The sequence below is a fragment of the Cervus elaphus genome, chromosome 6 (assembly GCF_910594005.1).
Source record: "Cervus elaphus chromosome 6, mCerEla1.1, whole genome shotgun sequence".
NCBI classification, from domain to species: Eukaryota; Metazoa; Chordata; class Mammalia; order Artiodactyla; family Cervidae; genus Cervus; species Cervus elaphus.
Window position 1 is genome coordinate 580,213 of NC_057820.1, and position 16,175 is coordinate 596,387.

Consider the following 16,175-nt stretch of genomic DNA (forward strand, 5'->3'; position numbering starts at 1 on the left):
GAAATGCCCACAGACTCAAGAGGCTAAGCAGACCCTACAAGGCCAGACTTCCCAGATTCACCACCAGACGGCATGATTAAACTTCTCAAGACCATGGAAAAAAAGACCTGTGGAAAATAGGGGAAATAGCCAGAGAGAAACTGCATTGCTGAGGAGGGAAAACTACCTGAGTAACAGCGGACCTCTCATCAGAATGTGGAAGCCAGAAGGAAGCGGCACACTTCCAAGTGCTGAAAGGAGAAGAAATTGTCAAACAATTCTATACTCACCAAAGATACCATTCAGAATGAAGGCAGAGTACTCTTAAGGTCAAGGAAAACTAGGAAGACGTGTCACTAGAACACCTGCTGTAAAAAGATTGCTAAAGGAACTTCTTAAAACAGAAAGAAAGTGGTAAGAAGGAAATTTGGAATAGCAGGAATGAAGGAGGAAAAATGGGAAGGTCCACCCCAGGGAAGGGAAATCGCAATAGAATTTTATCTTCCATTAAAAAAAAAAAAAAAAGTTGTTTGACAGTTGAAGGGAGGTAGGTTAAAAGTAAAAGGATAAAAAAGATTTATCATTGCAACAATCAAAAGAAAGCTCGTGTGGCTCCATAAATATCAGATAAGACTCCACAGCAGAGGAAGTTGCGAAGGACACAAGGGGCCTCACGTGACGACAAAGGGGTCAGTTCAGTGTGACACGACCATCCCAAATGCTTCAAAACAACGGGAGGTGAAACTGCTGAAAGAGACGCGGACAAGTCCACCGCACCCTGAGGGCTGCCTGCACTTCTCGGCACGCTGGGGTTGCTGGCCGTGCAGGAGCTGACTCTCACCGTCCCCTGCCTGCTTGGCATTCCCACGTGTCTCCCCAGACAGCAGGGTACACATTGCTCTTCAGGTGTGCGTGGACGTCTCACCAAGTTGGGCAACAAAGCCCCGAGCCTGCCCCAGCACCTTTGCTGAAGCTGCTGAGTGTTCCTGGAGGAGCACATGGCCAGGCAGGTGGCTTTCCAAGCCTGCGGGCACCTGGAAACATCTGCCTCGTGACTCCTGTCCTCCCAGAGGACCGGGGCACCTGGGTCTCCTGGGGGCCTCCTTTTGTCCCTCCCACCTCGCCCATGCGGACCTGCTCAGCGTCTCCCCCTTTCACCACGAGCACCCTGGCCCCTGGCTGCCTGCCGCCCCCACCTGCCCCCTGGCCTGTCAGCAGCCGCCCTCCCGCCCCCAGGGCTCTGCTGTGGTCACAGTCCCCACACTCGCCACCCACGCTCGTCCTGTCCGCGAGCCGCCCCCACCCGGGGCCTGGAGACACGCCGTGTCCCCTTCCGCAGGCCCCCTGCGGGACACAGAGGGAGGTCGAAGCTTGGTGAGGCTCTTCGGGGTGACTGGAAATCAGTCCTGAATGTTCATTGGAAGGACTGATGCTGAAGCTGAAACTCCAGTACTTTGGCCGCCTGATGCGAAGAGCTGACTCATTGGAAAAGACCCTGGTGCTGGGAAAGATTGAAGGCGGGAGGGATGACAGAGGATGAGATGCTTGGATGGCATCACCGACTCGATGGACATGAGTTTGAGCAAACTCAGGGAATTGGTGATGGACAGGGAGGCCTGGCGCGTGCGGTTCATGGGGTCGCAAAGAGTCGGACATGACTGAGCGACTGAACTGAACTGAACTGAACGTGTTCCCGGTACATGTTCAGTGAAGCACTCTGAACGGCTGTGCACCCACGGCCCGGGGTTCCCGGCCCCGGGAGGCGTCATGCCCCATGGCCGCCACCAGGGGGCAGGAGAGCAGCACTGCTGGCGGGCGAGTGGGCGCGGACAGGACGGTCCCGCGGAGGCGCGCAGAGCCAGCCCGCTGCCTGCCCCGTATCCCCCTGTGGTGTGATGACCCAGTGACCACTGGTGCACGGCTTAATGCAGAGCGTAGCACATGGTGAGCCTGATGCAAGAACTCGATGAACTCTTCCTTAGTTGTTATTGGGCTTCTCACATGCGGTGGTGTTTCCTGTCAACTCCCATTAGGTCCTACAACCCTGCAAAGTCGGTATAATAATACCTACATTTACAGCGGAGGAGAGCGTGAGCTGGAGCGCTTACTGACTTATCAATGCCCTCCAGACCGCAACAGGAGCGTGTGCGCTCTCTGCAACTCCATGGACGGTAGCCCACCAGGCTCTGTCCATGGGATTTCCCAGGCAAGAATTCTGGAGTGGGTTGCAGTGCCCTTCTCCAGGGGATCTTCCTGACCCAAGGATCAAACTTGACTTTCCTGTATTGGCACCTGGGTTCTTTACCACTGGGCCCCCAGGGAACTCCTAAAGCTAGATGACACGGGGTGAAAACAAGTGAAAATCGCATGGGCTGATTCTCTCAGGCTTGGCCCTGGTGGTGTGGCGGGTGTGCTAACTCTCCCTGCAGAGCTTCTGCCCTGACCTTGCCCTCCAGGGGCCTCCTCCTCCTGGGGCTCTACTCAGCAGCCCTGGCAGGGAGCCAGGCTGCCTCCCAGAACCCCTTCCCCCATGGTGCGCCTATTGAGATTCTCAGCTCTCTCCCCACCTCCCCCAAAGGTGCGGCTATTCAGACTCTCAGCTCTCCCCACCCCGAGGCAGCTGTGTCTTCTGCTCCAGACTCAAATCCTGGAGGCTGGAGCCCAGGGCCATTTGAGCTGAAACTGGACAAGTGAGACAAAGCCGTGGTGGGAATTTCAGAAAGTAAAAGCCCCCACCACAGGCTTCTGGTGCTCGGTGTTACCCTTCCAGGCTTTCCCAAGGGGACACATAGGATATTTTATAAAAAATGAGGTCATACTGCACAACTCTGACTTGATTTTTCCACCAGCTTTTTGCAGCCATCCTTGTATGTCCTTAAATGCTCTTCTGTAACTTGACTGAGGTCTGTTCAGAGAGCTGAAGAGAGAACCACGTCATGTCCAGCACTGAGCCCGGAGCTCTGCAGACACGAACTGGCACCACCGTGTCAGGGGAGGCAGGGCAAGAGCCGGGACGGCCGCTGTGCGGGGGTCACTCAGACCGGCTGTCCGGGCGACCCGGGAGCAGCCTGGCATGAAGACAAGTGCTTTTGAGGCCATCGTGGACACAGAGCGGCCCCTTCCAGGTGCCCCAGGCTCCCGGGCGCCTTGGCTTCCTTCCAGCCTGTGAAGCTGGCTGCGGTTCTTTCTGTGCAGAAGCGGGGGGGAGCCCTGGGCCGTTGACACCGAGCACAGGCGCGCACACTTCCTACGCTGCATGCCCCATCGGGCCCAGCCAACCGGCAGTCCCCACCAAGTCTGTGGCCAAATCAGAGCCAACCTCCGGAACGCCCCGGCGCCCCTCAGCGCCCAGCCCTCCAGCCTCCACCCTGTGAAGACGCAGCATGTGGTGTCTATACTCTGTTCTGTGCGCATCCGCCTGTGAAAGTGCTCGGCCTGCGTGCGGGGTCTGCCATGCGGGCCAGGTGCCCACCGCCCCTGTCGCTGCCGTCAGTGTCCTGTCCCGCGAACGGATGACTGACTCCTCCTCGCCAGCCTGGGCACGGCAGGGTCCCGGTGTGGGCCCTTTTGGGTTGCGCTGCTCTGAAGGGTCTCCTGAGCTCATGTGTGCGTTTCTGTTGGGCGAGTCCGTGTACCCGGATCCAGGCTGGGCATCTTCCGGGGGCGCCACGTGGGTCGGGGTGAGGGCTAGGCCTGGAGCCAGGGGGCTACACCTGCCGACCCCCCAGCTACTTCCTGTTTTCCAACCCGTGGGTGTGTAGCCGCGTCTAGGGCTGGGGTTTGAGTCGCCTGCTGGACGTGGAGTCAGCGCCCTGCCGCCCACCCCTGGCCATTCCGGCCTCTCCTCTCCTGTGGGGCAGCTGCTGCTCCCCAGCCGGGCCTCCTCCCCTGACCACAGGACTGTCCTCCATGCTGGCCCCTTGGGTGCAGAGGCGTGATCTTCCTTGCACACTCGCGCTACTGTCAGAATCACGGTGCTGCCAGGAGAGGCCGGCAGAGCAGATGCTTCTCTGGTACCTGGGCCCTCGGATCCCTGGTGTCTGCAGGGGGCCTGAGGCAGGTGGGCATGCGGGCAACACAGGGCATGAAACCCTTGCCCTGGAGACTTGTTTGGAAACCAGTCAAATCTGTCGTGTCCCTTCATTCTGCTTCTCTTAGCCCTTCTTAGCAATGCTCTTTAATAACAAGCTCCGGGTTTTTTTTAATGAACTTGGGCAGCAAGGTCTCTCGGGGGAGAAAGAGGAGAGGGACGAGGAACTCCAGGGAGCGTCAGCTCAGTGACCGCCCAGTGGGCACTGCGGCCCCCTGCTTGCTGGTCCCTGCGGACACTTTAAACCGAGCTGTGAGTTCCTACAAAGGCAGATGCCAAGTGAGGGGAGAGGTGCCATGCAGCGCAGTGACCACGTGTGGAGACTGTTCATTAAAAGGAAAGTAATGAGGGAATTCCCTGGAGCTCCAGCCCTTAGGCCTTCGCTCTGACTGCCGGGGGCAGTCCTTGGCTTGGTCGAGGCAAAAAGACCCTGCGTGCCCCGGGCCCCGGCCAAGAAAAGAAAGGAATTAGAAATCAGAAGCTCTGAAGTCTCGCTCCTGGTCGCGTTTTGAAATGTCCTTGGACGTGACTCTGGCGCTGGGCCAGCTCCCGGGTTCTGTAGTTTCTTTCCTTCAAGGGCAAAGCTTCCCGAAGACCAGGAGGCGGAGGAGGAGGAAGTCCAGGAGGAGGAGGACCATCGCTCCTCACCGCACGGGAGCGTGAGGCCTGGGCGCCTCTGAAGCCTCACCCCCGCCCGAGCCAAGGGTTCCAGCACAAGTGGTTCATCACAGGGGCGCCCGCCCAGGAGAGGGAGGGAGAGAGGCCAGGTGAGGGGAGCCTCTAGGTGAGGCCCCGGCTGGGAGCTCAGAAACCTGAGCCAGAGCTCCCGCCACCGAGCGGACACCAGTGGGTACGGGCAGCTCTCAAACCCTGCACCCCCACACCGGGGGCGGTCTGAGCCGCTTACCCTTTTAACCTTCAACACAGGAATTCCAGGCTCTTCTCAGAAATTTCCTCCCTTTCAGGGAGGGGTTGGAGCCGGAGTTGAGGCCACCCTGTTTCCCAGGAAGCTTCGGACAGACCCTGGGAGGCCAAGCTGGCCAGGTTGGAGACAGAGTCCAGGAGGGTGGGAGGAAGCCCGCACGCACACCTGTGGCCGTCAGGGCTCCAGCTCACAGGTGAGGAGACGGGGCTCAGAGTCAACAAGCGTCGGCGACAGAATCACCGCCTGCACTCCGCTGCCTGCCTGTGGTGCCCTCAGCGGCCTCCCCTGGGCACCGGGCAGCTGGCTGCTCTGATGCCCTGCAGCCTATTTTTAGCCCCCAGGAGCAAAAACACGTTTTCGGGTCTAGAGTTGACCAAATGGCTCTAAGGTCATCTCCCTTCATCATTCTGGAAGCTGTTTCCCCGGCCTCCTCTGGAACTCTGAGCTGGAAGGAGAGAAGGTGGAGCCGCCGTGAGCTCTTCCTGGACACAGGGTGTCTGACAAGATCTCAGGTCCCCACAGATCCCCAGAAAGGTTTAACATCTGTTTCCCCACTGTGGTGATCTAAGCATTAATTATAGCGTGTTCTTGATTGGCACTTCTTAACCAAGTAGGATTTGACCCGTGTGCTTGTGTTCGAGTGTCGCTAAGCGAAAGTCAGGATGTGACGGGCAGCAAAGGTTTAGCGCGAGTTCGGTGAGGCAGGGAGGTGGAGCAGGCAGCCTCACCACGCAGAGCCTGCTGCGGTCGGGAATGCACACTGCCAGCAGCCGGCTGAGGTGTAGACAACCGTGAGGCTTGCAACACACAGTGAACAAAGGCAGGGTAAGGAGTAGAGCAAAGTCTGTTATCAAGGGGATTTTTAAAGGAAATGTTTTAAGAATTGTATTTGGGGGTATGCTGTTATACTATTTAGCGCCTCAAAGAAGTGGGCTTATGACTGAAGATCTGATCATAATTAAAGGAAAAATAATGACAAGAATAGAGACTTAAGTGATGGCCCATCATATTCAAAATTCTTTTAAAAGAAGTTCATAAAAGTAGGAAACATCTCCAAAACATCTATTACTAAAGCTGGCCTCGGTGATTTTTGTGTCTCTTTAACTCTGGTAATGTTTATTTTCTTAAAATCTACTTTGACTACACCAACTTTGGTTTGGTTTATATTTACAAGTTATGTCTTTTCCTATTCGCTTACTTCCAACCTTTCCATATATTTAAAGTGGTTTGTTTAGAAACCACACATAGTTGTTTTTTTTTAAGGAAATAAATTAGTTGTCTTGCTTATTTTTGGCCAGGCCGGGTTTTTGTTACTGTGCAGAGCGCAGGCCCTCAGGCTGGGCTCCGCAGCTGCAGCCCTGGAGCTTCAGCTGCTCCATGGCATGTGGGATCTTCCCAGACCAGGGATCGAACCATGTCCCCTGCACTGGCAGGCGGATTCTTACTGTGCCACATGAGTTTTTTTTTTTTAGTTTAGTATGACAATCTTTGTCTTTTCATTGGAGAATTTTCCCCATTTACACTTGAAAGTGAAAGTGCAAGTCGCTCAGTCGTGTCTGACACTTTGTGACCCCATGGACTACACGGTCCATGGAATTCTCTAGGCCAGAAGATTGGAGTGGGTAGCCTTTCCCTTCTCCAGGGGATCTTCCCAACCCAGGGATCAAATTGGGGATTCCTGCATTGCAGGCAGATTCTTTACCAACTATCTTTAATGTAATGTAAAATGTAGCTGGGTTTGAGCCCGCCATATTGCTATTTGCTTTTCATTTGTCCTACTTGTTCCTTTTCCCCTTCTTTCTTGCCTTTTTTAAAAAATTGAGTATTTCTTCCATTTTTCTCCTTTAGCGTATTATATATTCTGAGACTCTAGGACCATATTCTCTTTTAGAGAAAAATTGAAACATATGTCCTGACATGTTTCCACATTTTCCCTGTAGTTGCAGTAGACACTGAGTAGCTGACTCTGACTCCGTGTAACTGCTGGGGGCGGTGGCTGAGGGGACCTCAGGGCGGGGGACAGAGACCAAGGCGGGCAGGTTGGTGGGGGAGCGGGGCAGGACAAGGAGGGGTGTGAGCAGCCGTGTCCGTGGGCACAGGGATTCTCGGGAGTCCCTGACTCAGGGCCTGTTCCTGCGCAGCTGCCAGACGCCATCCTGCTGCAGCTGCTTCCTGCCTCAGACCCTCTCCTGGGCCAGCTGTTTCTCGGGCTTGTGTCGTGAGCACGTCCAGGCCAAGTCCGCCCAGCTGGCGGACCGCCAGCAGGCAGGTGGGCAGGCCGCTCCTGTCCCTCTCCTCCTCCTCTGCCACTGCTAATGCAGGTGGGAAACCCCCCAGGTTACTAGGAGAACAGCCCGCTGCCGGAGAGCCGGGGGCTCGGAGCGTGCCCGGGGGCAAGAGACTCAGGGCCAGGGAACAGCAGCAAGCGCAGCGCCTTCTGTGTGTCTGCTGGGTTTCCAGGAGCCTTACAAGTATTGGGCCTGTCTTCATCACAACTTTATCCCACTTTGCAAATGGAGCAGAGAGGCTAGGAGCTTGCCCAGGGCAGATGGCAATTCCCAGCAGCTCTGGGTTAGATCCAGGCGGTTTTGTTAACTCCCCGCGGCCACAGACACAGCTTCTGCCCACAGCGACTGCAGCCTCAGGAGAGGACTTCACCTGCCTTCTCCCCATCCCTCACCCCAGGCTCTCACTCAGCAGTCTCTCTCTCTTTGCGTCCACACTTGCTGCATCTCCTGGGGTTTCTGCAGGATGAGTTATGACACTTTGCAACAGAACACTCAGATGTGATGGCCAAGATAATTTGAGAGGAGAATTCAACAACGTTCAATGTAAGGTTGAGTTGTATGTAAAAATACATAATCAGCACCTGTGAAAATGCTACTAGATTGAGCTCCGGCTTCTCTTCTTGTGATATAAAATCGGTCTCCTGATTTTATGAGGCTGAAGTTCAGAAGACACCCTGACCTCTGCTGCTTTGTCTTGTGTTACTGAACCAGTCTAGACACCTGGGTCATCTTTCAAGAATTCAACCACAATCAGCATGATTCATGGCATCAGAGATTGTTTAACTGAAGGAGACCTGACAACCGGAAAAACAAATCAAGCTTGGGTTCTGGGCTCTTGTGTCTGGCTTTCCTGTTTTATGAATTACGCAATTCACTTTTAAGCCTGTTTTCAAGTCAGTTTTGCATAATTTGATATGCAAAAAACGTCTCAAGAGAAAACTGTACAGGGTGATTCTCTCTGCCAAATAACTTATACGTCAAGAAGTTAGCATAATAACCTTAATAGCCATAAGACAGCATCCTGAGTTCAATGTTCAGCAGCTCATTTAACCCACCTGTTATCAGGGTGTTGCTCGGAATGTCTTCTATTATGCATTTCTCCTCTCGTTCCCCGACGTGGAAGTAAAAAGCAGTTGAGAGTGAAAAACAAAAACTCAAAAGAAATGTTAACTTGTGCATTTCTGTTGCTTTAGCCACCCTTGTACTGCTTCTTTAGAAACGGAGCAACTGCAGGTGATACTGCTTGTGGAGTGTTTGTATTTCCTTGGTTCGTTTTTTGTAAATTGATTTTTGTGAGAAGTGACACATGGTGGCTGCACCTGGCCAGGAGATTGCAAGTCCCAGGGAGCAGGATCAAAGTCGTCTGAACCCTGGGGCCTCGCTAAAGTGTGACATCAGAATTCCTTCGGACCTATTACTTTTAAGGATTTTGAAGTGCTCCAAGGGAATGAAAGACAAAGTGAGGCCAAGAGACAAGCCGAGGAGGACTCCCCAGAGCGCCACACCCAGCACACGCCCAGTGATGGCCCAAGCCGCGCAGCGGTGACCAGACCGGAACGGTTCTCTGGTCACTTCCGCTCGGTGGGCGGTGGGGGAGGGAGGCTGGTGAGGACGCAGGGAGGAGGAAGACGCAGGTGCTAAAGTGAAAGCTTCCTGCCTGGGACGGGGCGAGAGCCTGACTATGACCCCAGTCCTCGCCCCGAACAACTTTCCAAGGCTCTGTTTCCTGATTAAAAAGAGTTATAGTCACCTGGTGTGATTTACTACATTTCAGCTCTGGCAGCCAATGTTTTTCCTTTTCTTTTTTAAATAAAAGTTTATTCCCAGGTGACTCTAGTGGTAAAGTCACCTGCCAATGCAAGAGACAAGAGAGGCAGGAGACATGGGTTCAATCCCTGAGTTGGGAAGATCCCTTGGAGGAGGAAATGGCAACCCACTCCAGTATTCTTGCCTGGAGAATCCCATGGACAGAGAAGCCTCGCAGGCCACAGTCAATGGGATTGCAAACAGTTGGACATAACTGAGCGACTTAGCACAACACATTCTTAAATGTACACTAGGTTCCAAGATGACACTTCATTGTAGCTATAGGTGGCAACAGATGTTACAGCAGGGAGTCCAGATGTTTAAAGAAGCATGGAACCAAGGGTCATCAGGCCCTGACTCTGCGCCAGGCACGCAGGGGCCTCCAGGACAAGGAGCGCGTGGCGGGGCGGGGCTGCACGCCGGCCTGGTGGGCCTGGTGTGGCAGCGGCCGCTGAGCACAGGTCCTCCACAGCGTCTCACCATGACCCCGCCCCGGCCCTCCTGGCCCTGTGGCCCGTCCTCGCCTGTGCTCAGGGACCGTGCTAGGTGCTCCCTGCCGGCCCCTCCTGGGCCTTGGTCTCCATCTGTCTGGGCCGGTACAGCTGCACACCACAGACATTCGTTTCTCACGGTCCTGGAGGCCGGCTGTGTCTGGTGAGGGCCTGCTTCTGTCCACAGATGGCCGCCCTCACGCTGGATCCTCACGTGGCAGGAGGGGCAAGGGAGCTCTGAGGGGCGTCCTGTGAGGGCAGTGGTCCCAGCCGTCACCTCCCAGGGCCCCCATCCTGACACCATCACGGGGGGGGCGTCGGAATTCCAGCATACGGATTCAGACCATAGCAGCCACCAGGCTGTCCCTCAGAGAAGTGCTACAGGGGGTGTCCACAGTCTGAACACAGGCCTGTGAGCAGCGGCACAGGGGGCGTCCACAGTCTGAACACGGGCCTGTGAGCAGCGCCACAGGGGGCGTCCACCGTCTGAACACGGGCCGGTCTGGGCTGCCCCGTCCATACGTGCCTTCTCCGAGACAGGCGGCTCAGTCTCCTCACCCGCAGGACGGGGGTGATAATAGTTTCTGCCTCACAGGGCTTTGTAAAGCCCACGTGATACACGTGTGACGTGCTCAGAGTAGAATCCCTGGCTCGTGGGAACCTCCAGAATGTCTGCCGTTACTGTGTCACAGCCTGACCCCTGAAGACTGGTCCTGACGAGGCGTCTCTGCTCCAACTCCATGCACTTCCACCGAACTTTCATTATGGAATTTCAAGCACATAAAACCAGGGGGTTGTGCGATGAACCCCAATCTTATTTCATTTAACCGATACAGGCGCACTCACACTTTTCCTGGAGTATTTTTTTTTTCTCTTTTTTTTTTTTTTAAGAGACGGGGTCTCGCTATGTTGCCCAGGCTGGAGTACAGTGGCTATTCACAGGCGCGATCCCACTACTGATCAGCACGGGAGTTTTGACCTGCTCCGTTTCCGACCTGGGCCGGTTCACCCCTCCTTAGGCAACCTGGTGGTCCCCCGCTCCCGGGAGGTCACCATATTGATGCCGAACTTAGTGCGGACACCCGATCGGCATAGCGCACTGCAGCCCAGAACTCCTGAGCTCAAGCGATCCTCCAGCCTCAGCCTCCCGAGTAGCTGGGACTACAGGCGCGCGCCACCACGCCCGGCTTCCTGGAGTATTTTAAAGCAAATTCTAGATCAGAGGTTCTTTTCCCTCATCAGTTTTCAATGTGCATCTTGGACCAATGGGACACTGCTGCCCTGTGGACCAGCTCTGAGGGCAAGGGTTGACTCCCTATCTAGAGGCTCCACTCGATCTGGGCTGAGAACCACATTGGGAGGAACAGGCGTGGGCATCCTGTTGCCTAGCAACACAGGCCGAGATATCAGTGGTCCTGCTCTGGTCATGGTGTACAAGCCTTTTCATATGCTGTTGAATTCAGTTTGCAAATATTTTGTTGATGATTTTTGCATAAGTGCTCATAAAAGATATTTGTCTGTAGTTTTCCTTTAGTGTCTTTGTCTGGTTTTGGTTCAGGGTAATGCTTCAAATAATGAGTTAGGAAGTATCCCCGCCTCTTTAAGTTTTTGTGAAAAGTTTGAGAAAGGTTGATATTAGATCCATGTTTCATGGAATTCACTGGTGAAGCCATTAGGTCCAGTTTCTTTGTTGAGAGTTTTATTATTGTTGTTATTACTGATTCAATTTCCTTACTAGTTATGTTTCTATTCTTACTTTCTGTTTCTGCATGACCCAGTCCTGGTAGGCTTTGTATTCCCAGGAATTTGTCCATTTCAACCAAATTATCTGATTTGTTTGTGTGCCGTTGCTCATAGCACTCCTGTAACCCTTTTCTCCTGCAGGGTGGATTTTAATGTTCCTGCTTTCATTTCTGACTTTGGTAAGTTCAGTCTTCTCTCTTTTTTCCTTAGTCCTTCTGGGTAAAGGTTTGTCAGTTTTGCTGATGTTTTCAAAAAGCAAGCTTTTGGTTTCATTGATTTTCTTTACTGTTTTACTACTGTTTTTCTGTTCTCAGTTTTGTTTATCTCTGCTCTAATCTTTATTATTTCCTTCCTTCTGCTAGCTTTGGGTATAGTTCTTCTTCTTCTAGTTCCTTAGATTTTAAAGATATGTTGTTGACTTGACATCTTTCCTATTCTTAATGTGTTTATAGCTGTGTGTGTGTGTGTGTGTGTGTGTGTGTGTGTGTGTGCGCGCGCGCTCAGTCATGTCCAACTCTTTGTGACCCCGTGGCTGTAGCCCACCAGGCTCCTCTGTCCATGGAATTCTCCAGGTAAGAAATGCTGGAGTGGTTTGCCATTTCCTTCTCCAAGGGATCTTCCCAATGCAGGGACTGAACCCACATCGCTTGCATCTCCTGCATTGGAAGGCAGATTCTTTACCCCTTGCACCACTTGAGAAGCCCTGTTTATAGGCGCAATTTCCCCCATTAGCACTACTTTCACTGCATTCCATATGTTTTGGTCTGTTGTATTTTCATTTTCAACTTCCCTGGTGGCTCAGTGGTAAAGAATCCGCTTGCAATGCAGGAGATGTGGGTTCGATCCCTGGGTCAGGAAGATCCCCTAAAGGAGGACATAGCAACCCACTCCAATATTCTTGCCTAGAGAATCTCATGGACAGAGGAGCCTGGCGGCATGCATGCATGAATTTTCATTTGTTTCTAAGCATTTTCTAATTTCCTTGTGATTCCTTCTTTAATCCACTGGTTTAATAGTGTGTTGTTTAATTTCCACAAAGTTGTGAATGTTCGAATTTCACCTCTGTTGTTGTTGATTTCTAACTTCATCCTGTTGTGGTTGCAGAAGATACTTTGGATGATATCACCTTTTAAAATCGATTGAGACTTGATATGTGGCCTGGGCTTCCCTGGTGGCTCTGTAAAGAATCTGCCTGCAATGAAAGAGATCTGGGTTCAATCCCTGGGTCAGGAAGATCTCCTGGAGAAAGGAAAGGCACACCACTCCAGTGTTCTGACCTGGAGAATCCCATGGACAGAGGAGCCTGGCGGGCTGCAGTCCATAAGATCGCAAAGAGTTGCACATGACCGAGTGACTCGCACACACACACACACGCACGCACACGCGCGCACACATGCACACACACGCACACATGCACACACGCGCACACACGTGCACACACACGTGCACACATGCACACACACACACAGCCTGATGTGTGTTCTAGTCTGTAATGTCTTGTGTGCATCTGAGAAGACTGTGTGCGTGTTGTCGGTACCGTGTTCCGCGCACTCCTGTTAGACCTAGGTAGCTTGCTGTGTTGGTTACGCCCTCCGCCTCCTCACTCACTTGCTGACTGGTTGCTCCGTCCATTACTGTGAGTGGGTATTGGAGTCGCCAACTATTATTGTCAAGCTATTTCTTCACTTTTGTCAATTTTTGCTTCATATATCTTTAATGTTTTATCATTAGGCGTGTAAATATTTGTAACTGTTATATTTCCTTGCTGTATTGAGAGCTTCATTAATGTTTAACGTGCTAGTTTCCTGTGACTATTTCTGACTCAAGGCTGGTTTTGCACGATGCTTGCAGAGCCACCCTTGCTCTCTCCTGGTTCCCGTTTGCAGGAGTGTCTTTTTCTGTCCTTTCAGTTTCAATTCCTCTGAGTCTTTGGATTTAAAGTGATTGTCTTGCAGACAAAATATAGTTGGGTCATGTGTTTTTATCCATTCTGCCAGTGTCTGTCTTTTGATTAGAACATTTAATCCATTTCCACGTAAAGTAATGGCTAATAGGGAGGGACTTCTGTCATTCTGCTGAGCGAAGACTTTCCAAGGACCCAGAGGAGGAGGAGAGATTGCCTATACAGGAGTGTTTGTGGGAAAGACAGCAATTTCTCAGCAGTAGGCAAGGGAGTCAGAAGGCAGCCCAACAGAGCTTCTAACATGCTGAGAGCAAAGAGCTGGCAACCCAGAGTCGTGACCTCAATATCGTCTTTCAAGAATGAGCGCTTAGATACATTTTCAGATCAACAATAACTGAGAGACTTTAACGCCAAGGGACTTTAAAAGACGTGCTTCAGCACAAAAGTATCTCCTAGCTCTGTCCTCTGAAAAAGCTTAAAGGCAACAGCAGCCCAATAGAAAACACTTTTTACACCAGGCTTTCATATGAAGGAACTAATGTTACTCTGCCCAACAGACACAGGAGTTGGAAGACAGGGGAAGATGACGCAGCAGGAAACACTTGGGAGGTGAGAATCTGTCTCTCACCTGGACAACTGCTGGGCCAGAATCCTCTGATGTGACAGTCTGGAAACTCTGGAGTCTTCTGGAGGCTTGCAGCTTCCAGGGGAAGCCTTGAATGGCAAAGTGTAGTTAATTTTGGTCAATCTGAACTCTGAGTGGGTACCCCTGAGTACCCCTCAACCACCCCTCAACCCTGAGTCACTAGATGGGGGGCCATGAATCTGCTACTTGAGCACCCTACACACAGCTTGCAGGAACTGGGGTGGATACAAAAGACCCTGTACAGATACGGGGGCCAGACGTCCTAGAGCGTGAAGTCAGTGGGCCTTAGGAAGTATCACTACAAACAAAACTAGTGGAGGTGATGGAATTCCAGCTGAGCTATTTCAAATGCTGAAAGATGATGCTATGAAAGTGCTGCACTCAATATGCCAGCAAATTTGGAAAACTCTGCAGTGGCTGCAGGACTAGAAAAGGTCAGTTTTCATTCCAATCCCAAAGAAAGGCAATGCCAAAGAATGTTCAAGCTACCACACAATTGCACGCATCTCACACCCTAGCAAAGTAATGCTCAAAATTCTCCAAGCTAGGCTTCAACAGTATGTGAACTGAGAACTTTCAGATGTTCAAGCTGGATTTAGAATAGGCAGAGGAACCAGAAATCAAATTGCCAACATCTGCTGGATCATCAAAAAAGCAAGAGAGTCCCAGAGAAACATCTACTTCTTTTTTATTGACTATGCCAAAGCCTTTGTGTGGATCACAACCAACTGTGGAAAATTCTTCAAGAGATAGGAGTACCAGACCACCTGACCTGCTTCCTGCGAAATCTGTATGCAGGTCAAGAAGCAACAGTTAAAACCGGATATGGAACGATAGACTAGTTCCAAATTGGGAAAAGAGCACGTCGAGACTGTATATTGTCACACTGCTCAATAACTTATATGCAGAGTACATCAAGCAAAATGCTGGGCTGGATGAAGCACAAACTGGAATCAAGATTGCCAGGAGAAATATCAATAACCTCAGATACGCAGATGACACCACACTTATGGCAGAAAGCGAAGAGCCTCTTGATGAAAGTGAAAGAGGAGAGTGAAAAAGCTAGCTTAAAACTCAGCATTCAGAAAACCAAGATCATGGCCTCTGGTCCCATCACTTCATGGCAAATAGATGGGGAAACAATGGAAACAGTGACAGACTTTCTTTTCTTGGGCTCCAAAATCACTTCAGATGGTGACTGCTGCCATGAAATTAAAATATGCTTGCTCCTTGGAAGCTATGACCAACCTAGTCAGCATATTAAAAAGCAGAGATGTTACTTTGCCAACAAAGGTCTGTCTAGTCAAAGCTATGGTTTTTCCAGTAGTCATGTATGGATGTGAGAGCTGGAGCATTAAGAAGGCTGAATGCCGAAGAATTGATGCTTGTGAACTGTGGTGTTGGAGAAGACTCTTGAGAGTCCCTTGGACTGCAAGGAGATCAAACCAGTCTATCCTAAAGGAAATCAATCCTGAATGCTCATTGGAACAACTGATGCTGAAGCTGAAGCTCCAATACTTTGGCCACCTGATGCGAAGAGCTAACTTGTTAGAGAAGACCCTGATGCTGGGAAAGATTGAGGGCAGGAGGAGAAGGGGACAACAGAGGATGAGATGGTTGGATGGCATCACCGACTGATGGACATGAGTTTGAGTAAGCTCCAGGAGTTGCTGATGGACAGGGAGGCCTGGCGCGCTGCAGTCCATGGGGTCGCAAAGAGTCAGACACAACTGAGCGACTGAACTGAACTGAGCAGATATTGGGGACTGTGCTCTCATCACCGCTGCTTCTAATAACAGGAGCAGACGAACAGGTGGGTGGCCATGGTTGCTGCACCTTCCTCATTGTTGCAACACCCTCCCCCTCCAGCTGAAGCGACTTCCGGGGATTTAAAAGGGCAACAGCCTTCCCCACCCCTTCATTTTTTGCTTTTTATCCCTATTGGACATGGATTGCTTTCTTTCATTTGTCATCTTTGAGATACACTGTGTTTTCTGTTTCTGAAGATACCTTTTTATTTCAGCCAGTTCTACAACTTTCACACTTTTTCTCTAAATATCATCTCTTCCCCACTATCCCTATTATATCTTTCAGAGTTTGATTTAAAACATTTTATAACTTGTCATTTATATCCCCTATCTTTTTGAATATTTCCATCTCTTTGTGTTTTTGTGCTGCATTCTGGGTGGTATATCTTCCAGTTCACTAATTCTTTCTCCAGCTATGCCCAGCTCAGCTGTTCAACCCACTGAGGACTGTCATTCCACACAATTTTTCTTTTCCAGATTTATCTGTTTGTTTCTA